The sequence below is a fragment of the Microchirus variegatus genome (assembly GCF_963457635.1).
Source record: "Microchirus variegatus genome assembly, chromosome: 4".
Lineage (NCBI taxonomy): Eukaryota > Metazoa > Chordata > Actinopteri > Pleuronectiformes > Soleidae > Microchirus > Microchirus variegatus.
The window spans coordinates 35752588-35777186 of record NC_139805.1 but is presented as its reverse complement, the minus strand read 5'-3'; the positions used below and the strand labels follow the sequence as shown (position 1 = coordinate 35777186).

Genomic DNA, 24599 nt, shown 5'->3' with positions numbered 1-24599 from the left:
GGAGTTGCATAGAACAGGAAAAGCAGCAGCTTATATTGAATACGATTCCAATTCTCTTCCACTAGGCAATGGGCTGTCATTAAAATCTACGACTACGCTGGAACGCACCAAGAAGGCCAAGTAACCTTGCTGAGGGGAAGCCCAGTCCTTGACCTGTCCCAGGATTTGAAATGTAAAACCGACTGGTTCCAAATTCTGTCCACTTGACGTATGGCTGCCATTAAATAATATGACTCCAGTGGGACTCGAACCCACAACCTTTGAATGACTTTCTCACACAATCTCTGAATTTCTTTCTCACATCTAGAAGTCCAATGTGCTGTCCATTGCGCCACGGAGCCACCTGTTGACCTGAGTGAGGGAGTGCAAAGGGAAAATATGGGAGTGCAAAGAACAAATGAGGAATGACATAGACATTTGTCTCCCTGTCTTTCAACCACTCGTGTATTCTGTTTTTCTGCCTTTTAACGTTACTTGGAGCTGCATAGAGCAGGAACAGCAGCAGCTTATATTGAATACGATACCAATTCTCTTCCACTTGGCAATGAGCTGCCATTAAAAGCCACAACTCCGGTGGGACTCGAACCAACAACCTTTGAATGACTTCCTCTCACCACCTCTGAATTACTTTCTCACACCTAGACGTCCAATGCGCTGTCCATTGCGCCACGGAGCCACCTGTTGGCATGGGTGAGGGAGCGCAAAAAACTAATGAGGGAGCGCAAAGGACAAATGAGGGCGCACAAACTCTATGACGTACATTTGTGTCCATGTCTTTCAACATTCATGTATTCTGTTTTTTTCGGTCTTTTAAAGTTACTTGGAGCTGCATAGAGCAGGAAAAGCAGCAGCTTATATTGAATACGATTCCAATTCCCTTCCACTTGGCAATGAGCAGCCATTAAAAGCAATGACTCCGGTGGGACTCGAACCCACAACCTTTGAATTACTTTCTCACACAACCTCTGAATTATTGTCTCACACCTAGAAGTCCAATGCTCTGTCCATTGCGCCACGGAGCCACCTATTGCTACACGTAAGGGAGCGCAAACGACAAACGAGGGAGCACAAACTCTATGACGTACATTTGTGTCCCTGTCTTTCAACACTCATGTATTCTGTTTTTCTGTAATTTTACGTTACTTGGAGCTGCATAAAGCAGGAACAGCAGCAGCTTATATTGAATACGATACCAATTCTCTTCCACTTGGCAATGAGCTGCCATTAAAAGCCATGACTCCGGTGGGACTCGAACCCAAAACCTTTGAATGACTTTCTCACACAATCTCTGAATTTCTTTCTCACATCTAGAAGTCCAATGCGCTGTCCATTGCGCCACAGAGCCACCTGTTGCCCTGAGTGAGGGAGTGCAAAGCGAAAATATGGGAGTGCAAAGAACAAATGAGGGATGACATAGACATTTGTCTCCCTGTCTTTCACCACTCGTGTATTCTGTTTTTCTGTAATTTAACGTTACTTGGAGCTGCATAGAGCAGGAACAGCAGCAGCTTATATTGAATACGATACCAATTCTCTTCCACTTGGCAATGAGCTGCCATTAAAAGGCACGACTCCGGTGGGACTCTAAACCCACAACCTTTGAATGACTTTCTCACACAATCCCTGAGTTACTTTCTCACACCTAGAAGTCCAATGCGCTGTCCATTGCGCCACGGAGCCAACTGTTGCCGTGAGTGAGGGAGCGCAAAAAACAAATGAGGGAGCACAAAGGACAAACGAGTGAGCAAAAACTCTATGACATACATTTGTCTCCCTGTCTTTCACCACTCGTGTATTCTGTTTTTCTGTAATTTAACGTTACTTGGAGCTGCATAGAGCAGGAACAGCAGCAGCTTATATTGAATACGATTCCAATTCTCTTCCACTTGACAATGAGCTAACATTAAAAGCCACGACTCCGGTGGGATTCTAACCCACAACCTTTGAATAACTTTCTCGGACAACCTTTGAATTACTTTCACACACCTAGAAGTCCAATGCGCTGTCCATTGCGCCACGGAGCCACGTGTTGCTATGAGTGAGGGAGCGCAAAAAACAAATGAGGGAGCGCAAAGGACAAATGAAGGGGCACAAAAAAAAGGGGGATGACAGACTTTTGTGTCCCTGTCTTTCAACACTCATGTATTCAGTTTTTCTGTCTATTAACGTTACTTGGAGCTGCATAGAGCAGGAACAGCAGCAGCTTATATTGAATATGATTCCTATTCTCTAACACTAGGCAATGGGCTGCCATTAAAATCCACAACTCTGGTGGGACTCGAACCCACAACCTTTGAATGACTTTCTCACACAATCTCTGAATTTATTTCTCACTTCTAGAAGTCCAATGCGCTGTCCATTGCGCCACGGAGCCACCTGTTACCATGAGTGAGGGAGGGTAAAAAACAAATGAGGGAGCACAAACTCCATGACGTACATTTGTGTCCCTGTCTTTCAACACTCGTGTATTCTGTATTTCTGTCTTTTAACGTTACTTGGAGCTGCATAGAGCAGGAAAAGCAGCAGCTTATATTGAATACGATTCAAATTCTCTTCCACTTGGCAATGAGCTGCCATTAAAAGCCAAGACTCCGGTGGGACTCGAACCCACAACCTTTGAATGACTTTCTCAGACAACCTCTGAATTACTTTCACACACCTAGAAGTCCAATGCGCTGTCCATTGCGCCACGGAGCCACCTGTTGCCATGAGTGAGGGAGCGTAAAAAACAAATGAGGGAGCGCAAAGGACAAATGAGGGCGCACAAACTCTATGACGTACATTTGTGTCCATGTCTTTCATCATTCATGTATTCTGTTTTTTTCGGTCTTTTAAAGTTACTTGGAGCTGCATAGAGCAGGAACAGCAGCAGCTTATATTGAATACGATACCAATTCTCTTCCACTTGGCAATGAGCTGCCATTAAAAGCCACGACTCCGGTGGGACTCGAACCCACAACCTTTGAATGACTTTCTCAGACAAACTCTGACTTACTTTCACACACCTAGAAGTCCAATGCGCTGTCCATTGCGCCACGGAGCCACCTGTTGCCATGAGTGAGGGAGCCGAAAAAAAAATGAGGGAGCACAAACTCTATGACATACATTTGTCTCCCTGTCTTTCACCACTCGTGTATTCTGTTTTTCTGTAATTTAACGTTACTTGGAGTTGCATAGAACAGGAAAAGCAGCAGCTTATATTGAATACGATTCCAATTCTCTTCCACTAGGCAATGGGCTGTCATTAAAATCTAGGACTACACTGGAACGCACCAAGTAGGCCAAGTAACCTTGCTCAGGGGAAGCCCAGTCCTTGACCTGTCCCAGGATTTGAAATGTAAAACCGACTGGTTCCAAATTCTGTCCACTTGACGTATGGCTGCCATTAAATAATTTGACTCCAGTGGGACTCGAACCCACAACCTTTGAATGACTTTCTTACACAATCTCTGAATTTCTTTCTCACATCTAGAAGTCCAATGCGCTGTCCATTGCGCCACGGAGCCACCTGTTGCCCTGAGTGAGGGAGTGCAAAGCGAAAATATGGGAGTGCAAAGAACAAATGAGGGATGACATAGACATTTGTCTCCCTGTCTTTCACCACTCGTGTATTCTGTTTTTCTGTAATTTAACGTTACTTGGAGCTGCATAGAGCAGGAACAGCAGCAGCTTATATTGAATACGATACCAAATCTCTTCCACTTGGCAATGAGCTGCCATTAAAAGGCACGACTCCGGTGGGACTCGAACCCACAACCTTTGAATGACTTTCTCACACAATCCCTGAGTTACTTTCTCACACCTAGAAGTCCAATGCGCTGTCCATTGCGCCACGGAGCCACCTGTTGCCATGAGTGAGGGAGCGGAAAAAACAAATGAGGGAGCACAAACTCTATGACATACATTTGTCTCCCTGTCTTTCACCACTCGTGTATTCTGTTTTTCTGTAATTTAACGTTACTTGGAGTTGCATAGAACAGGAAAAGCAGCAGCTTATATTGAATACGATTCCAATTCTCTTCCACTAGGCAATGGGCTGTCATTAAAATCTACGACTACGCTGGAACGCACCAAGAAGGCCAAGTAACCTTGCTGAGGGGAAGCCCAGTCCTTGACCTGTCCCAGGATTTGAAATGTAAAACCGACTGGTTCCAAATTCTGTCCACTTGACGTATGGCTGCCATTAAATAATATGACTCCAGTGGGACTCGAACCCACAACCTTTGAATGACTTTCTCACACAATCTCTGAATTTCTTTCTCACATCTAGAAGTCCAATGCGCTGTCCATTGCGCCACGGAGCCACCTGTTGACCTGAGTGAGGGAGTGCAAAGGGAAAATATGGGAGTGCAAAGAACAAATGAGGAATGACATAGACATTTGTCTCCCTGTCTTTCAACCACTCGTGTATTCTGTTTTTCTGCCTTTTAACGTTACTTGGAGCTGCATAGAGCAGGAACAGCAGCAGCTTATATTGAATACGATACCAATTCTCTTCCACTTGGCAATGAGCTGCCATTAAAAGCCACAACTCCGGTGGGACTCGAACCCACAACCTTTGAATGACTTCCTCTCACCACCTCTGAATTACTTTCTCACACCTAGACGTCCAATGCGCTGTCCATTGCGCCACGGAGCCACCTGTTGGCATGGGTGAGGGAGCGCAAAAAACTAATGAGGGAGCGCAAAGGACAAATGAGGGCGCACAAACTCTATGACGTACATTTGTGTCCATGTCTTTCAACATTCATGTATTCTGTTTTTTTCGGTCTTTTAAAGTTACTTGGAGCTGCATAGAGCAGGAAAAGCAGCAGCTTATATTGAATACGATTCCAATTCCCTTCCACTTGGCAATGAGCAGCCATTAAAAGCAATGACTCCGGTTGGACTCGAACCCACAACCTTTGAATTACTTTCTCACACAACCTCTGAATTATTGTCTCACACCTAGAAGTCCAATGCTCTGTCCATTGCGCCACGGAGCCACCTATTGCTACACGTAAGGGAGCGCAAAGGACAAACGAGGGAGCACAAACTCTATGACGTACATTTGTGTCCCTGTCTTTCAACACTCATGTATTCTGTTTTTCTGTAATTTTACGTTACTTGGAGCTGCATAAAGCAGGAACAGCAGCAGCTTATATTGAATACGATACCAATTCTCTTCCACTTGGCAATGAGCTGCCATTAAAAGCCATGACTCCGGTGGGACTCGAACCCAAAACCTTTGAATGACTTTCTCACACAATCTCTGAATTTCTTTCTCACATCTAGAAGTCCAATGCGCTGTCCATTGCGCCACTGAGCCACCTGTTGCCCTGAGTGAGGGAGTGCAAAGCGAAAATATGGGAGTGCAAAGAACAAATGAGGGATGACATAGACATTTGTCTCCCTGTCTTTCACCACTCGTGTATTCTGTTTTTCTGTAATTTAACGTTACTTGGAGCTGCATAGAGCAGGAACAGCAGCAGCTTATATTGAATACGATACCAATTCTCTTCCACTTGGCAATGAGCTGCCATTAAAAGGCACGACTCCGGTGGGACTCTAAACCCACAACCTTTGAATGACTTTCTCACACAATCCCTGAGTTACTTTCTCACACCTAGAAGTCCAATGCGCTGTCCATTGCGCCACGGAGCCAACTGTTGCCGTGAGTGAGGGAGCGCAAAAAACAAATGAGGGAGCACAAAGGACAAACGAGTGAGCAAAAACTCTATGACATACATTTGTCTCCCTGTCTTTCACCACTCGTGTATTCTGTTTTTCTGTAATTTAACGTTACTTGGAGCTGCATAGAGCAGGAACAGCAGCAGCTTATATTGAATACGATTCCAATTCTCTTCCACTTGACAATGAGCTAACATTAAAAGCCACGACTCCGGTGGGATTCTAACCCACAACCTTTGAATAACTTTCTCGGACAACCTTTGAATTACTTTCACACACCTAGAAGTCCAATGCGCTGTCCATTGCGCCACGGAGCCACGTGTTGCTATGAGTGAGGGAGCGCAAAAAACAAATGAGGGAGCGCAAAGGACAAATGAAGGGGCACAAAAAAAAGGGGGATGACATAGACTTTTGTGTCCCTGTCTTTCAACACTCATGTATTCAGTTTTTCTGTCTATTAACGTTACTTGGAGCTGCATAGAGCAGGAACAGCAGCAGCTTATATTGAATATGATTCCTATTCTCTAACACTAGGCAATGGGCTGCCATTAAAATCCACAACTCTGGTGGGACTCAAACCCACAACCTTTGAATGACTTTCTCACACAATCTCTGAATTTATTTCTCACTTCTAGAAGTCCAATGCGCTGTCCATTGCGCCACGGAGCCACCTGTTACCATGAGTGAGGGAGGGTAAAAAACAAATGAGGGAGCACAAACTCCATGACGTACATTTGTGTCCCTGTCTTTCAACACTCGTGTATTCTGTATTTCTGTCTTTTAACGTTACTTGGAGCTGCATAGAGCAGGAAAAGCAGCAGCTTATATTGAATACGATTCAAATTCTCTTCCACTTGGCAATGAGCTGCCATTAAAAGCCAAGACTCCGGTGGGACTCGAACCCACAACCTTTGAATGACTTTCTCAGACAACCTCTGAATTACTTTCACACACCTAGAAGTCCAATGCGCTGTCCATTGCGCCACGGAGCCACCTGTTGCCATGAGTGAGGGAGCGTAAAAAACAAATGAGGGAGCGCAAAGGACAAATGAGGGCGCACAAACTCTATGACGTACATTTGTGTCCATGTCTTTCATCATTCATGTATTCTGTTTTTTTCGGTCTTTTAAAGTTACTTGGAGCTGCATAGAGCAGGAAAAGCAGCAGCTTATATTGAATACGATTCCAATTCCCTTCCACTTGGCAATGAGCAGCCATTAAAAGCAATGACTCCGGTGGGACTCGAACCCACAACCTTTGAATTACTTTCTCACACAACCTCTGAATTATTGTCTCACACCTAGAAGTCCAATGCGCTGTCCATTGCGCCACGGAGCCACCTGTTGCTACAAGTAAGGGAGCGCAAAGGACAAACGAGGGAGCACAAACTCTATGACGTACATTTGTGTCCCTGTCTTTCAACACTCATGTATTCTGTTTTTCTGTAATTTAACGTTACTTGGAGCTGCATAGAACAGGAAAAGCAGCAGCTTATATTGAATATGATTCCTATTCTCTAACACTATGCAATGGGCTGCCATTAAAATCCACAACTATGGTGGAACATGCACCCATGTAGGTCACGCCACGGAGCCACCTGTTGCCATGAGTGAGAGAGCGCAAAAACCAAATGAGGGAGTGCAAAGGACAAATGAAGGGGCACAAAAAAAGTGGGATGACCTGTCTTTCACCACTCATGTATTCAGTTTTTCTGTCTTTTAAAGGTCCCCTATTGTGCAAAATCAACTTTTTAATCTTTTAGTACTTATATTTGGGACTCAGTGGGCCATACCAGTCCCCAAAATGTGAAAAAACAAGACTCAGTCATGTTTTAGTGGTTCCACTTAGTGTAAGTATAGGCGATAAAACATGCAATGATTACACCTCCCGACCAAGTGACGACAGTGCGGACATTTCACCGTGAATGTTGGCACCCCACCAGGCAGAGAACTTCACAGAGTACTTCACAGAGTACTTCACAGCTCCACCGTAGCTCACCCTTGTCCCTGTGAAATACGAGTGCAGACGAGGTAGGAAGAGTGGCTGCACAGCGGAGCACAGTGTTTTACACAAACTTCTAGCCTCAGAGGTCTTGTGTGTCCAGTGGATATATTTCATTTATGAAAAAAATGTTCACAAGCTTCACAAGCCCTTTGTTGTTGATCGTGTATGTAAATTCCTATGCTGGAGGGACACCTTGAACGCACCAGTTACGTGCCTGCAGTTAGCGAGTGGTGTGTGTGGATCGGTGATATGAGGAGCACGCGTTTGAAAGCACTGCAGAAAGATGTAGATGTTGTCCTACATTTCTTCTCAACCAAAGGCTGCCTTTCTGTTGTGTTTCCACATTCTCTCCTCGTGTTGTTGATCCACACACGTCACTTTCAGCCGCAGTTACACTGGTGCGTTCAGGGTCTTTTTCTAGGATGGGAATTTACATACATGCCGCGCCGCGCATTAATAGTTTTTTCTTCGATTTTAATGTTTCTATGATCGCGAGAAGCCAAAACCGTGGTCACTCTATGCATTACGGTGAAACTCAGTAACAATGGGTAAACGGACATTACTATGGGGTATATGGAGTGGGGGTTGTGACGACGCTGCATGACAATAGGTGATAAGTGGCGACACTCCCCTAGAAGCAGTGGATGTGTGTTTACCTGGGTCCCATTCACATGTAAATGACCAGGCACAAAACCGAGCATCTGAAAAAGGCTGTTTTGGCAGAGTTTTTGAACTGCTATTGTGCTTCATCCTTATGATAATTTGACTAGAGCATGACACAGACATGTTAATTAGGGCACCAGGACCTAGTTTAACTTGGGTTAATAGGGTATAATATGGGACCTTTAACGTTACTTGGAGCTGCATAGAGAAAGAACAGCAGCAGCTTATACTGAATAGGATTCCAATTCTCTTCCACTTGAAAATGAGCTGCCATTAAAAGCCACAACTACGGTGGGACTCGAACCCACAACCTTTGAATGACTTTCTCTCACACATTTCTGAATTACTTTCTCACACCTAGAAGTCCAATGCGCTGTCCATTGCGCCCGAAGCCACCTGTTACCATGAGTGAGGGAGCGCAAAAACCAAATGAGGGAGTGTAAAGGACAAATGAAGGGGCACAAAAAAAAGGGGGATGACATAGACTTTTGTGTCCCTGTCTTTCAACACTCATGTATTCAGTTTTTCTGTCTATTAACGTTACTTGGAGCTGCATAGAGCAGGAACAGCAGCAGCTTATATTGAATATGATTCCTATTCTCTAACACTAGGCAATGGGCTGCCATTAAAATCCACAACTCTGGTGGGACTCGAACCCACAACCTTTGAATGACTTTCTCACACAATCTCTGAATTTATTTCTCACTTCCAGAAGTCCATTGGCTGTCCATTGCACCACGGAGCCACCTGTTACCATGAGTGAGGGAGGGTAAAAAACAAATGAGGGAGCAGAAACTCTATGACGTACATTTGTGTCCCTGTCTTTCAACACTCGTGTATTCTGTATTTCTGTCTTTTAACGTTACTTGGAGCTGCATAGAGCAGGAAAAGCAGCAGCTTATATTGAATACGATTCAAATTCTCTTCCACTTGGCAATGAGCTGCCATTAAAAGCCAAGACTCCGGTGGGACTCGAACCCACAACCTTTGAATGACTTTCTCAGACAACCTCTGAATTACTTTGACACACCTAGAAGTCCAATGCACTGTCCATTGCGCCACGGAGCCACCTGTTGCCATGAGTGAGGGAGCGTAAAAAACAAATGAGGGAGCACAAACTCTATGACATAAATTTGTCTCCCTGTCTTTCACCACTCGTGTATTTTGTTTTTCTGTAATTTAACGTTACTTGGAGCTGCATAGAGCAGGAAAAGCAGCAGCTTATATTGAATACGATTCAAATTCTCTTCCACTTGGCAATGAGCTGCCATTAAAAGCCAAGACTCCGGTGGGACTCGAACCCACAACCTTTGAATGACTTTCTCAGACAACCTCTGAATTACTTTGACACACCTAGAAGTCCAATGCACTGTCCATTGCGCCACGGAGCCACCTGTTGCCATGAGTGAGGGAGCGTAAAAAACAAATGAGGGAGCACAAACTCTATGACATAAATTTGTCTCCCTGTCTTTCACCACTCGTGTATTTTGTTTTTCTGTAATTTAACGTTACTTGGAGCTGCATAGAGCAGGAACAGCAGCAGCTTATATTGAATACGATACCAATTCTCTTCCACTTGGCAATGAGCTGCCATTAAAAGCCACGACTCCGGTGGGACTCGAACCCACAACCTTTGAATGACTTTCTCAGACAAACTCTGACTTACTTTCACACACCTAGAAGTCCAATGCGCTGTCCATTGCGCCACGGAGCCACCTGTTGCCATGAGTGAGAGAGCCGAAAAAAAAATGAGGGAGCACAAACTCTATGACATACATTTGTCTCCCTGTCTTTCACCACTCGTGTATTCTGTTTTTCTGTAATTTAACGTTACTTGGAGTTGCATAGAACAGGAAAAGCAGCAGCTTATATTGAATACGATTCCAATTCTCTTCCACTAGGCAATGGGCTGTCATTAAAATCTAGGACTACACTGGAACGCACCAAGAAGGCCAAGTAACCTTGCTGAGGGGAAGCCCAGTCCTTGACCTGTCCCAGGATTTGAAATGTAAAACCGACTGGTTCCAAATTCTGTCCACTTGACGTATGGCTGCCATTAAATAATATGACTCCAGTGGGACTCGAACCCACAACCTTTGAATGACTTTCTCACACAATCTCTGAATTTCTTTCTCACATCTAGAAGTCCAATGCGCTGTCCATTGCGCCACGGAGCCACCTGTTGACCTGAGTGAGGGAGTGCAAAGGGAAAATATGGGAGTGCAAAGAACAAATGAGGAATGACATAGACATTTGTCTCCCTGTCTTTCAACCACTCGTGTATTCTGTTTTTCTGCCTTTTAACGTTACTTGGAGCTGCATAGAGCAGGAACAGCAGCAGCTTATATTGAATACGATACCAATTCTCTTCCACTTGGCAATGAGCTGCCATTAAAAGCCACAACTCCGGTGGGACTCGAACCCACAACCTTTGAATGACTTCCTCTCACCACCTCTGAATTACTTTCTCACACCTAGACGTCCAATGCGCTGTCCATTGCGCCACGGAGCCACCTGTTGGCGTGGGTGAGGGAGCGCAAAAAACTAATGAGGGAGCGCAAAGGACAAATGAGGGCGCACAAACTCTATGACGTACATTTGTGTCCATGTCTTTCAACATTCATGTATTCTGTTTTTTTCGGTCTTTTAAAGTTACTTGGAGCTGCATAGAGCAGGAAAAGCAGCAGCTTATATTGAATACGATTCCAATTCCCTTCCACTTGGCAATGAGCAGCCATTAAAAGCAATGACTCCGGTGGGACTCAAACCCACAACCTTTGAATTACTTTCTCACACAACCTCTGAATTATTGTCTCACACCTAGAAGTCCAATGCTCTGTCCATTGCGCCACGGAGCCACCTATTGCTACACGTAAGGGAGCGCAAAGGACAAACGAGGGAGCACAAACTCTATGACGTACATTTGTGTCCCTGTCTTTCAACACTCATGTATTCTGTTTTTCTGTAATTTTACGTTACTTGGAGCTGCATAAAGCAGGAACAGCAGCAGCTTATATTGAATACGATACCAATTCTCTTCCACTTGGCAATGAGCTGCCATTAAAAGCCATGACTCCGGTGGGACTCGAACCCAAAACCTTTGAATGACTTTCTCACACAATCTCTGAATTTCTTTCTCACATCTAGAAGTCCAATGCGCTGTCCATTGCGCCACAGAGCCACCTGTTGCCCTGAGTGAGGGAGTGCAAAGCGAAAATATGGGAGTGCAAAGAACAAATGAGGGATGACATAGACATTTGTCTCCCTGTCTTTCACCACTCGTGTATTCTGTTTTTCTGTAATTTAACGTTACTTGGAGCTGCATAGAGCAGGAACAGCAGCAGCTTATATTGAATACGATACCAATTCTCTTCCACTTGGCAATGAGCTGCCATTAAAAGGCACGACTCCGGTGGGACTCTAAACCCACAACCTTTGAATGACTTTCTCACACAATCCCTGAGTTACTTTCTCACACCTAGAAGTCCAATGCGCTGTCCATTGCGCCACGGAGCCAACTGTTGCCGTGAGTGAGGGAGCGCAAAAAACAAATGAGGGAGCACAAAGGACAAACGAGTGAGCAAAAACTCTATGACATACATTTGTCTCCCTGTCTTTCACCACTCGTGTATTCTGTTTTTCTGTAATTTAACGTTACTTGGAGCTGCATAGAGCAGGAACAGCAGCAGCTTATATTGAATACGATTCCAATTCTCTTCCACTTGACAATGAGCTAACATTAAAAGCCACGACTCCGGTGGGATTCTAACCCACAACCTTTGAATAACTTTCTCGGACAACCTTTGAATTACTTTCACACACCTAGAAGTCCAATGCGCTGTCCATTGCGCCACGGAGCCACGTGTTGCTATGAGTGAGGGAGCGCAAAAAACAAATGAGGGAGCGCAAAGGACAAATGAAGGGGCACAAAAAAAAGGGGGATGACATAGACTTTTGTGTCCCTGTCTTTCAACACTCATGTATTCAGTTTTTCTGTCTATTAACGTTACTTGGAGCTGCATAGAGCAGGAACAGCAGCAGCTTATATTGAATATGATTCCTATTCTCTAACACTAGGCAATGGGCTGCCATTAAAATCCACAACTCTGGTGGGACTCAAACCCACAACCTTTGAATGACTTTCTCACACAATCTCTGAATTTATTTCTCACTTCTAGAAGTCCAATGCGCTGTCCATTGCGCCACGGAGCCACCTGTTACCATGAGTGAGGGAGGGTAAAAAACAAATGAGGGAGCACAAACTCCATGACGTACATTTGTGTCCCTGTCTTTCAACACTCGTGTATTCTGTATTTCTGTCTTTTAACGTTACTTGGAGCTGCATAGAGCAGGAAAAGCAGCAGCTTATATTGAATACGATTCAAATTCTCTTCCACTTGGCAATGAGCTGCCATTAAAAGCCAAGACTCCGGTGGGACTCGAACCCACAACCTTTGAATGACTTTCTCAGACAACCTCTGAATTACTTTCACACACCTAGAAGTCCAATGCGCTGTCCATTGCGCCACGGAGCCACCTGTTGCCATGAGTGAGGGAGCGTAAAAAACAAATGAGGGAGCGCAAAGGACAAATGAGGGCGCACAAACTCTATGACGTACATTTGTGTCCATGTCTTTCATCATTCATGTATTCTGTTTTTTTCGGTCTTTTAAAGTTACTTGGAGCTGCATAGAGCAGGAAAAGCAGCAGCTTATATTGAATACGATTCCAATTCCCTTCCACTTGGCAATGAGCAGCCATTAAAAGCAATGACTCCGGTGGGACTCGAACCCACAACCTTTGAATTACTTTCTCACACAACCTCTGAATTATTGTCTCACACCTAGAAGTCCAATGCGCTGTCCATTGCGCCACGGAGCCACCTGTTGCTACAAGTAAGGGAGCGCAAAGGACAAACGAGGGAGCACAAACTCTATGACGTACATTTGTGTCCCTGTCTTTCAACACTCATGTATTCTGTTTTTCTGTAATTTAACGTTACTTGGAGCTGCATAGAACAGGAAAAGCAGCAGCTTATATTGAATATGATTCCTATTCTCTAACACTATGCAATGGGCTGCCATTAAAATCCACAACTATGGTGGAACATGCACCCATGTAGGTCACGCCACGGAGCCACCTGTTGCCATGAGTGAGAGAGCGCAAAAACCAAATGAGGGAGTGCAAAGGACAAATGAAGGGGCACAAAAAAAGTGGGATGACCTGTCTTTCACCACTCATGTATTCAGTTTTTCTGTCTTTTAAAGGTCCCCTATTGTGCAAAATCAACTTTTTAATCTTTTAGTACTTATATTTGGGACTCAGTGGGCCATACCAGTCCCCAAAATGTGAAAAAACAAGACTCAGTCATGTTTTAGTGGTTCCACTTAGTGTAAGTATAGGCGATAAAACATGCAATGATTACACCTCCCGACCAAGTGACGACAGTGCGGACATTTCACCGTGAATGTTGGCACCCCACCAGGCAGAGAACTTCACAGAGTACTTCACAGAGTACTTCACAGCTCCACCGTAGCTCACCCTTGTCCCTGTGAAATACGAGTGCAGACGAGGTAGGAAGAGTGGCTGCACAGCGGAGCACAGTGTTTTACACAAACTTCTAGCCTCAGAGGTCTTGTGTGTCCAGTGGATATATTTCATTTATGAAAAAAATGTTCACAAGCTTCACAAGCCCTTTGTTGTTGATCGTGTATGTAAATTCCTATGCTGGAGGGACACCTTGAACGCACCAGTTACGTGCCTGCAGTTAGCGAGTGGTGTGTGTGGATCGGTGATATGAGGAGCACGCGTTTGAAAGCACTGCAGAAAGATGTAGATGTTGTCCTACATTTCTTCTCAACCAAAGGCTGCCTTTCTGTTGTGTTTCCACATTCTCTCCTCGTGTTGTTGATCCACACACGTCACTTTCAGCCGCAGTTACACTGGTGCGTTCAGGGTCTTTTTCTAGGATGGGAATTTACATACATGCCGCGCCGCGCATTAATAGTTTTTTCTTCGATTTTAATGTTTCTATGATCGCGAGAAGCCAAAACCGTGGTCACTCTATGCATTACGGTGAAACTCAGTAACAATGGGTAAACGGACATTACTATGGGGTATATGGAGTGGGGGTTGTGACGACGCTGCATGACAATAGGTGATAAGTGGCGACACTCCCCTAGAAGCAGTGGATGTGTGTTTACCTGGGTCCCATTCACATGTAAATGACCAGGCACAAAACCGAGCATCTGAAAAAGGCTGTTTTGGCAGAGTTTTTGAACTGCTATTGTGCTTCATCCTTATGATAATTTGACTAGAGCATGACACAGACATGTTAATTAGGGCACCAGGACCTAGTTTAACTTGGGTTAATAGGGTATAATATGGGACCTTTAACGTTACTTGGAGCTGCATAGAGAAAGAACAGCAGCAGCTTATACTGAATAGGATTCCAATGCTCTTCCACTTGAAAATGAGCTGCCATTAAAAGCCACAACTACGGTGGGACTCGAACCCACAACCTTTGAATGACTTTCTCTCACACATTTCTGAATTACTTTCTCACACCTAGAAGTCCAATGCGCTGTCCATTGCGCCCGAAGCCACCTGTTACCATGAGTGAGGGAGCGCAAAAACCAAATGAGGGAGTGTAAAGGACAAATGAAGGGGCACAAAAAAAAGGGGGATGACATAGACTTTTGTGTCCCTGTCTTTCAACACTCATGTATTCAGTTTTTCTGTCTATTAACGTTACTTGGAGCTGCATAGAGCAGGAACAGCAGCAGCTTATATTGAATATGATTCCTATTCTCTAACACTAGGCAATGGGCTGCCATTAAAATCCACAACTCTGGTGGGACTCGAACCCACAACCTTTGAATGACTTTCTCACACAATCTCTGAATTTATTTCTCACTTCCAGAAGTCCATTGGCTGTCCATTGCACCACGGAGCCACCTGTTACCATGAGTGAGGGAGGGTAAAAAACAAATGAGGGAGCAGAAACTCTATGACGTACATTTGTGTCCCTGTCTTTCAACACTCGTGTATTCTGTATTTCTGTCTTTTAACGTTACTTGGAGCTGCATAGAGCAGGAAAAGCAGCAGCTTATATTGAATACGATTCAAATTCTCTTCCACTTGGCAATGAGCTGCCATTAAAAGCCAAGACTCCGGTGGGACTCGAACCCACAACCTTTGAATGACTTTCTCAGACAACCTCTGAATTACTTTGACACACCTAGAAGTCCAATGCACTGTCCATTGCGCCACGGAGCCACCTGTTGCCATGAGTGAGGGAGCGTAAAAAACAAATGAGGGAGCACAAACTCTATGACATAAATTTGTCTCCCTGTCTTTCACCACTCGTGTATTTTGTTTTTCTGTAATTTAACGTTACTTGGAGCTGCATAGAGCAGGAAAAGCAGCAGCTTATATTGAATACGATTCAAATTCTCTTCCACTTGGCAATGAGCTGCCATTAAAAGCCAAGACTCCGGTGGGACTCGAACCCACAACCTTTGAATGACTTTCTCAGACAACCTCTGAATTACTTTGACACACCTAGAAGTCCAATGCACTGTCCATTGCGCCACGGAGCCACCTGTTGCCATGAGTGAGGGAGCGTAAAAAACAAATGAGGGAGCACAAACTCTATGACATAAATTTGTCTCCCTGTCTTTCACCACTCGTGTATTTTGTTTTTCTGTAATTTAACGTTACTTGGAGCTGCATAGAGCAGGAACAGCAGCAGCTTATATTGAATACGATACCAATTCTCTTCCACTTGGCAATGAGCTGCCATTAAAAGCCACGACTCCGGTGGGACTCGAACCCACAACCTTTGAATGACTTTCTCAGACAAACTCTGACTTACTTTCACACACCTAGAAGTCCAATGCGCTGTCCATTGCGCCACGGAGCCACCTGTTGCCATGAGTGAGAGAGCCGAAAAAAAAATGAGGGAGCACAAACTCTATGACATACATTTGTCTCCCTGTCTTTCACCACTCGTGTATTCTGTTTTTCTGTAATTTAACGTTACTTGGAGTTGCATAGAACAGGAAAAGCAGCAGCTTATATTGAATACGATTCCAATTCTCTTCCACTAGGCAATGGGCTGTCATTAAAATCTAGGACTACACTGGAACGCACCAAGTAGGCCAAGTAACCTTGCTCAGGGGAAGCCCAGTCCTTGACCTGTCCCAGGATTTGAAATGTAAAACCGACTGGTTCCAAATTCTGTCCACTTGACGTATGGCTGCCATTAAATAATTTGACTCCAGTGGGACTCGAACCCACAACCTTTGAATGACTTTCTTACACAATCTCTGAATTTCTTTCTCACATCTAGAAGTCCAATGCGCTGTCCATTGCGCCACGGAGCCACCTGTTGCCCTGAGTGAGGGAGTGCAAAGCGAAAATATGGGAGTGCAAAGAACAAATGAGGGATGACATAGACATTTGTCTCCCTGTCTTTCACCACTCGTGTATTCTGTTTTTCTGTAATTTAACGTTACTTGGAGCTGCATAGAGCAGGAACAGCAGCAGCTTATATTGAATACGATACCAATTCTCTTCCACTTGGCAATGAGCTGCCATTAAAAGGCACGACTCCGGTGGGACTCGAACCCACAACCTTTGAATGACTTTCTCACACAATCCCTGAGTTACTTTCTCACACCTAGAAGTCCAATGCGCTGTCCATTGCGCCACGGAGCCACCTGTTGCCATGAGTGAGGGAGCGGAAAAAACAAATGAGGGAGCACAAACTCTATGACATACATTTGTCTCCCTGTCTTTCACCACTCGTGTATTCTGTTTTTCTGTAATTTAACGTTACTTGGAGTTGCATAGAACAGGAAAAGCAGCAGCTTATATTGAATACGATTCCAATTCTCTTCCACTACGCAATGGGCTGTCATTAAAATCTACGACTACGCTGGAACGCACCAAGTAGGCCAAGTAACCTTGCTCAGGGGAAGCCCAGTCCTTGACCTGTCCCAGGATTTGAAATGTAAAACCGACTGGTTCCAAATTCTGTCCACTTGACGTATGGCTGCCATTAAATAATATGACTCCAGTGGGACTCGAACCCACAACCTTTGAATGACTATCTCACACAATCTCTGAATTTCTTTCTCACATCTAGAAGTCCAATGCGCTGTCCATTGCGCCACGGAGCCACCTGTTGCCCTGAGTGAGGGAGTGCAAAGGGAAAATATGGGAGTGCAAAGAACAAATGAGGAATGACATAGACATTTGTCTCCCTGTCTTTCAACCACTCGTGTATTCTGTTTTTCTGTAATTTAACGTTACTTGGAGCTGCATAGAGCAGGAACAGCAGCAGCTTATATTGAATACGATACCAATTCTCTTCCACTTGGCAATGAGCTGCCATTAAAAGGCACGACTCCGGTGGGACTCGAACCCACAACCTTTGAATGACTTTCTCACACAATCCCTGAGTTACTTTCTCACACCTAGAAGTCCAATGCGCTGTCCATTGCGCCACGGAGCCACCTGTTGCCATGAGTGAGGGAGCGTAAAAAACAAATGAGGGAGCACAAACTCTATGACGTACATTTGTGTCCCTGTCTTTCACCACTCGTGTATTTTGTTTTTCTGTCTTTTAACGTTACTTGGAGCTGCATAGAACGGGAAAAGCAGCAGCTTATATTGAATATGATTCCAATTCTCTTCCACTTGGCAATGAGCTGCCGTTAAAAGGTAAGACTCCGGTGGGACTCGAACTCACAACCTTTGAATGACTTTCTCACACAACCTCTGAATCACTTTCTCACATCTAGAAGTCCAATGCGCTGTCCATTGCGCCACGGAGCCAGCTGTTGCCATGAGTGAGGGAGTGTAAAAAACAAATGAGGGAGCAAAAACTCTATGACATACATTTGTCTCCCTGTCTTTCACCACTCGTGTATTCTGTTTTTCTGTAATTTAACGTTACTTGGAGCTGCATAGAGCAGGAACAGCAGCAGCTTATATTGAATACGATACCAATTCTCTTCCACTTGGCAATGAGCTGCCATTAAAAGGCACGACTCCGGTGGGACTCGAACCCACAACCTTTGAATGACTTTCTCACACAACCTCTGAATTGCGTTCACACACCTCGAAGTCCAATGCGCTGTCCATTGCGCCACGGAGCCACCAGTTGCAATGAGTAAGGGAGCGCGAAAAAAAATGAGGGAGCGCAAAGGGCAAATGTTGGAGTGCAAAGAACAAATGAGGGATGACATAGACATTTGTCTCCCTGTCTTTCACCACTCGTGTATTCTGTTTTTCTGTAATTTATCGTTACTTGGAGCTGCATAGAACAGGAAAAGCAGCAGCTTATATTGAATATGATTCCTATTCTCTTCCACTAGGCAATGGGCTGCGTTTAAAATCCACAACTATGGTGGAACATGCACCCATGTAGGTCACGCCACGGAGCCACCTGTTGCCATGAGTGAGAGAGCGCAAAAACCAAATGAGGGAGTGCAAAGGACAAATGAAGGGGCACAAAAAAAGTGGGATGACCTGTCTTTCACCACTCATGTATTCAGTTTTTCTGTAATTTAACGTTACTTGGAGCTGCATAGAGCAGGAACAGCAGCAGCTTATGTTGAATACGATTCCAATTCTCTTCCCCTTGGCAATGAGCTGCCGTTAAAAGGTAATACTCCAGTGGGACTCGAACCCACAACCTTTGAATGACTCTCTCACACAACCTCTGAATTCGTTCACACACCTAGAAGTCCAATGCGCTGTCCATTGCGCCACAGAGCCACCTATCCCTATGAGTGAGGGAGCGCAAAAAACAAATGAGGGAGCGCAAAGGATAAACGAGGGAGCACAAACTCTATGACGTACATTTGTGTCCCTGTCTTTCAACACTCATGTATTCTGTTTTTCTGCCTTTTAACGTTACTTGGAGCTGCATAGAGCAAGAACAGCAGCAGTTTATATTGAATACGATTCCAATTCTCTTCCACTTGGCAATGAGCTGCTATTAAAAGACACGACTCCGGTGGTACTCGAACCCACAACCTTTGAATGACTTTCTCACACAATCTCTGAGTTACTTTTTCACACCTAGAAGTCCAATGCGCTGTCCATTGCGCCGTCCATTGCGCCATGGAGCCACCTGTTGACATGAGTGAGGTAGCGCAAATGACAAATGAGGGAGCACAAACTCTATGACGTACATTTGTGTCCCTGTCTTTCACCACTCGTGTATTTTGTTTTTCTGTCTTTTAACGTTACTTGGAGCTGCATAGAATGGGAAAAGCAGCAGCTTATATTGAATACGATTCCAATTCTATTCCACTTGGCAATGAGCTGCCGTTAAAAGGTAAGAATCCGGTGGGACTCGAACCCACAACCTTTGAATGACTTTCTCACACAACCTCTGAATCACTTTCTCACATCTAGAAGTCCAATGCGCTGTCCATTGCGCCACGGAGCCAACTGTTGCTGTGAGTGAGGGAGCGCAAAAAAACAAATGAGGGAGCACAAAGGACAAACGAGTGAGCAAAAACTCTATGACATACATTTGTGTCCCTGTCTTTCACCACTCATGTATTCTGTTTTTCTGTCTTTTAACGTTACTTGGAGCTGCATAGAGCAAGAAAAGCAGCAGCTTAGGTAAGACTCCGGTGGGAATCGAACCCACAACCTTTGAATGACTTTCTCACACAACCTCTGAATTGCGTTCACACACCTAGAAGTCCAATGCGCTGTCCATTGCGCCACGGAGCCACCAGTTGCAATGAGTAAGGGAGCGCGAAAAAAAATGAGGGAGCGCAAAGGGCAAATGTTGGAGTGCAAAGAACAAATGAGGGATGACATAGACATTTGTCTCCCTGTCTTTCACCACTCGTGTATTCTGTTTTTCTGTAATTTATCGTTACTTGGAGCTGCATAGAACAGGAAAAGCAGCAGCTTATATTGAATATGATTCCTATTCTCTTCCACTAGGCAATGGGCTGCGTTTAAAATCCACAACTCTGGTGGGACATGCACCCATGTAGGCCATGTTGGCATTTGTCTCCCTGTCTTTTAACCACTCGTATATTCTGTTTTTCTGTAATTTAACGTTACTTGGAGCTGCATAGAAGAGGAAAACCAGGAAAGTACAAATGAGGGAGCACAAACTCTATGACGTACATTTGTGTCCGTGTCTTTTAACACACATGTATTCTGTTTTTCTGTCTTTTAACGTTACTTGGAGCTGCATAGAGCAAGAACAGCAGCAGCTTATATTGAATATGATTCCAATTCTCTTCTACTTGGCAATGAGCTGCTATTAAAAGACACGACTCCGGTGGGACTCCAACCCACAACCTTTGAATGAGTCCCTCTCACACAACCTCTGAATTCGTTCACACACCTAGAAGTCCAATGCGCTGTCCATTGCGCCACAGAGCAACCTATCCCTATGAGTGAGGGAGCGCAAAACTCAAATGAGGGAGCGCAAAGGATAAACGAGGGAGCACAAACTCTATGACGTACATTTGTGTCCCTGTCTTTCAACACTCGTGTATTTTGTTTTTCTGTCTTTTAACGTTACTTGGAGCTGCATAGAATGGGAAAAGCAGCAGCTTATATTGAATACGATTCCAATTCTCTTCCACTTGGCAATGAGCTGCTATTAAAAGACACGACTCCGGTGGCACTCGAACCCACAACCTTTGAATGACTTTCTCACACAACCTCTGAATCACTTTCTCACATCTAGAAGTCCAATGCGCTGTCCATTGCGCCACGAACCAACTGTTGCTGTGAGTGAGGGAGTGCAAAAAACAAATGAGGGAGCACAAAGGACAAACGAGTGAGCAAAAACTCTATGACATACATTTGTGTCCCTGTCTTTCACCACTCATGTATTCTGTTTTTCTGTCTTTTAACGTTACTTGGAGCTGCATAGAGCAAGAAAAGCAGCAGCTTAGGTAAGACTACGGTGGGACTCGAACCCACAACCTTTGAATGACTTTCTCACACAACCTCTGAATTGCTTTCACACACCTAGAAGTGCAATGCGCTGTCCATTGCGCCACGGAGCCACCTGTTGCCCTGAGTGAGGGAGTGCAAAGTGAAAATGTGGGAGTGCAAAGAACAAATGAGGGATGACATAGACATTTGTCTCCCTGTCTTTCACCACTTGTGTATTCTGTTTTTCTGTAATTTAACGTTACTTGGAGTTGCATAGAACAGGAAAAGCAGCAGCTTATATTGAAAACGATTCCAATTCTCTTCCACTAGGCAATGAGCTGTCATTAAAGTCTAGGACTACGCTGGAACACACCAAGTAGGCCAAGTAACCTTGCTCAGAGGAAGCCCAGTCCTTGACCTGTCCCAGGATTTGAAATGGAAAACCGACTGGTTCCAATTTCCTTCCACTTGACGTATGGCTGCCATTAAATAATTTGACTCCGGTGGGACTCGAACCCACAACCTTTGAATGACTTTCTCAAACAATCTCTGAGTTACTTTCTCACACCTAGAAGTCCAATGCGCTGTCCATTGCGCCACGGAGCCACCTGTTGCCATGAGTGAGGGAGCTTAAAAAACAAATGAGGGAGCACAAACTCTATGACATACATTTGTGTCCCTGTCTTTCAACACTCATGTATTCTGTTTTTCTGCCTTTTAACGTTACTTGGAGCTGCATAGAGCAAGAACAGCAGCAGTTTATATTGAATACGATTCCAATTCTCTTCCACTTGGCAATGAGCTGCTATTAAAAGACACGACTCCGGTGGGACTCGAACCCACAACCTTTGAATGACTTTCTCACACAACCTCTGAATTCGTTCACACACCTAGAAGTCCAATGCGCTGTCCATTGCGCCACGGAGCCACCTGTTGCCCTGAGTGAGGGAGTGCAAAGTGAAAATGTGGGAGTGCAAAGAACAAATGAGGGATGACATAGACATTTGTCTCCCTGTCTTTCACCACTCGTGTATTTTGTTTTTCTGTCTTTTAATGTTACTTGGAGCTGCATAGAACGGGAAAAGCAGCAGCTTATATTGAATACGATTCCAATTCTCTTCCACTTGGCAATGAGCTGCCGTTAAAAGGTAAGACTCCGGTGGGACTCGAACCCACAACCTTTGAATGACTTTCTCAGACAACCTCTGAATTACTTTCCCACACCTAGAAGTCCAATGCGCTGTCCATTGCGCCATGGAGCCAACTGTTGCTGTGAGTGAGGGAGCGCAAAAAAAAAATGAGGGAGCACAAAGGACAAACGAGTGAGCACAAACTCTATGACGTACATTTGTGTCCCTGTCTTTCAACACTCGTGTATTCTGTTTTTCTGTAATTTAACGTTACTTGGAGCTGCATAGAACAGGAAAAGCAGCAGCTTATATTGAATACGATTCCAATTCTCTTCCACTTGGCAATGAGCTGCCATTAAAAGCAACGACTCCGGTGGGACTCGAGCCCACAACCTTTGAATGACTTTCTCAGACAACCTCTGAATTACTTTCACACACCTAGAAGTCCAATGCGCTGTCCATTGCGCCACGGAGCCATCTGTTGACATGAGTGAGGGAGCGCTAAAAACAAACGACGGAGCGCAAAGGACAAATGAGGGAGCACAAACTCTGTAACGTACATTTGTGTCCCTGTCTTTCACCACTCATGTATTCAGTTTTTCTGTATTTTAACTTTACTTGGAGCTGCATAGAACAGGAAAAGCAGCAGCTTATATTGAATATGATTCCTATTCTCTAACACGAGGCAATGGACTGCCATTAAAAGTCACGACTGCGGTGGGACTCGAACCCACAACCTTTGAATAACTTTCTCAGACAACCTGTGAATTCCTTTCTCACATCTAGAAGTCAGATGCGCTGTCCATTGGGCCACGGAGCCACCTGTCGCAATGAGTGAGGGAGCGTGAAAAAAAATGAGGGAGCGCAAAGGGCAAATGTTGGAGTGCAAAGAACAAATGAGGGATGACATAGACTTTTGTCTCCCTGTCTTTCACCACTCGTGTATTCTGTTTTTCTGTCTTTTAACGTTACTTGGAGCTGCACAGAGCAGGAACAGCAGCAGCTTTTATTGAATACGATTCCAATTCTCTTCCACTTGGCAATGAGCTGCCATTAAAAGCCACGACTCTGGTGGGACTCGAACCCACAACCTTTGAATGACTTTCTCACACAATCTCTGAATTTCTTTCTCACATCTAGAAGTCCAATGCGCTGTCCATTGCGCCACGGAGCCACCTGTTGCCATGATTGAGGGAGTGCAAAGGGAAAATGTGCGAGTGCAAAGAACAAATGAGGGATGACAGACATTTGTCTCCCTGTCTTTCACCACTCGTGTATTCTGTTTTTCTGTAATTTAACGTTACTTGGAGTTGCATAGAACAGGAAAAGCAGCAGCTTATATTGAATACGATTCCAATTCTCTTCCACTAGGCAATGGGCTGTCATTAAAATCTACGACTACGCTGGAACGCACCAAGTAGGCCAAGTAACCTTGCTCAGAGGAAGCCCAGTCCTTGACCTGTCCCAGGATTTGAAATGGAAAACCGACTGGTTCCAATTTCCTTCCACTTGACGTATGGCTGCCATTAAAGAATTTGACTCCGGTGGGACTCGAACCCACAACCTTTGAATGACTTTCTCACACAACCTCTGAATCGCGTTCACACACCTAGAAGTCCAATGCGCTGTCCATTGCGCCACGGAGCCACCAGTTGCAATGAGTAAGGGAGCGCGAAAAAAAATGAGGGAGCGCAAAGGGCAAATGTTGGAGTGCAAAGAACAAATGAGGGATGACAGACATTTGTCTCCCTGTCTTTCACCACTCGTGTATTCTGTTTTTCTGTAATTTAACGTTACTTGGAGCTGCATAGAACAGGAAAAGCAGCAGGTTATATTGAATATGATTCCTATTCTCTAACACTAGGCAATGGGCTGCCATTAAAATCCACGACTCCGGTGGGACGCGAACACACAACTTTTGAATGACTTTCTCACACAACCTCTGAATTACTGTCTCACACCTAGAAGTCCAATGCGCTGTCCATTGCGCCACAGAGCCACCTACCCCTATGAGTGAGGGAGCGCAAAAAACAAATGAGGGAGCGCAAAGGACAAACGAGGGAGCACAAACTCTATGACGTACATTTGTGTCATTGTCTTTCAACACTCATGTATTCTGTTTTTCTGTATTCTAACTTTACTTGGAGCTGCATAGAGCAAGAACAGCAGCAGCTTATATTGAATACAATTCCAATTCTC

The 24599-nt window shown here is 44.6% G+C and overlaps 1 protein-coding gene across 1 annotated transcript in view; it reads right to left on the bottom strand.

Annotated features, from left to right (window-relative positions):
* Window positions 1-24599, bottom strand: part of nfic (nuclear factor I/C) — a gene marked incomplete at both ends in the record, with an annotated part of 59454 nt that overhangs the window by 27307 nt on the left and 7548 nt on the right. The gene's annotated exons all lie outside the window — the stretch shown is intronic.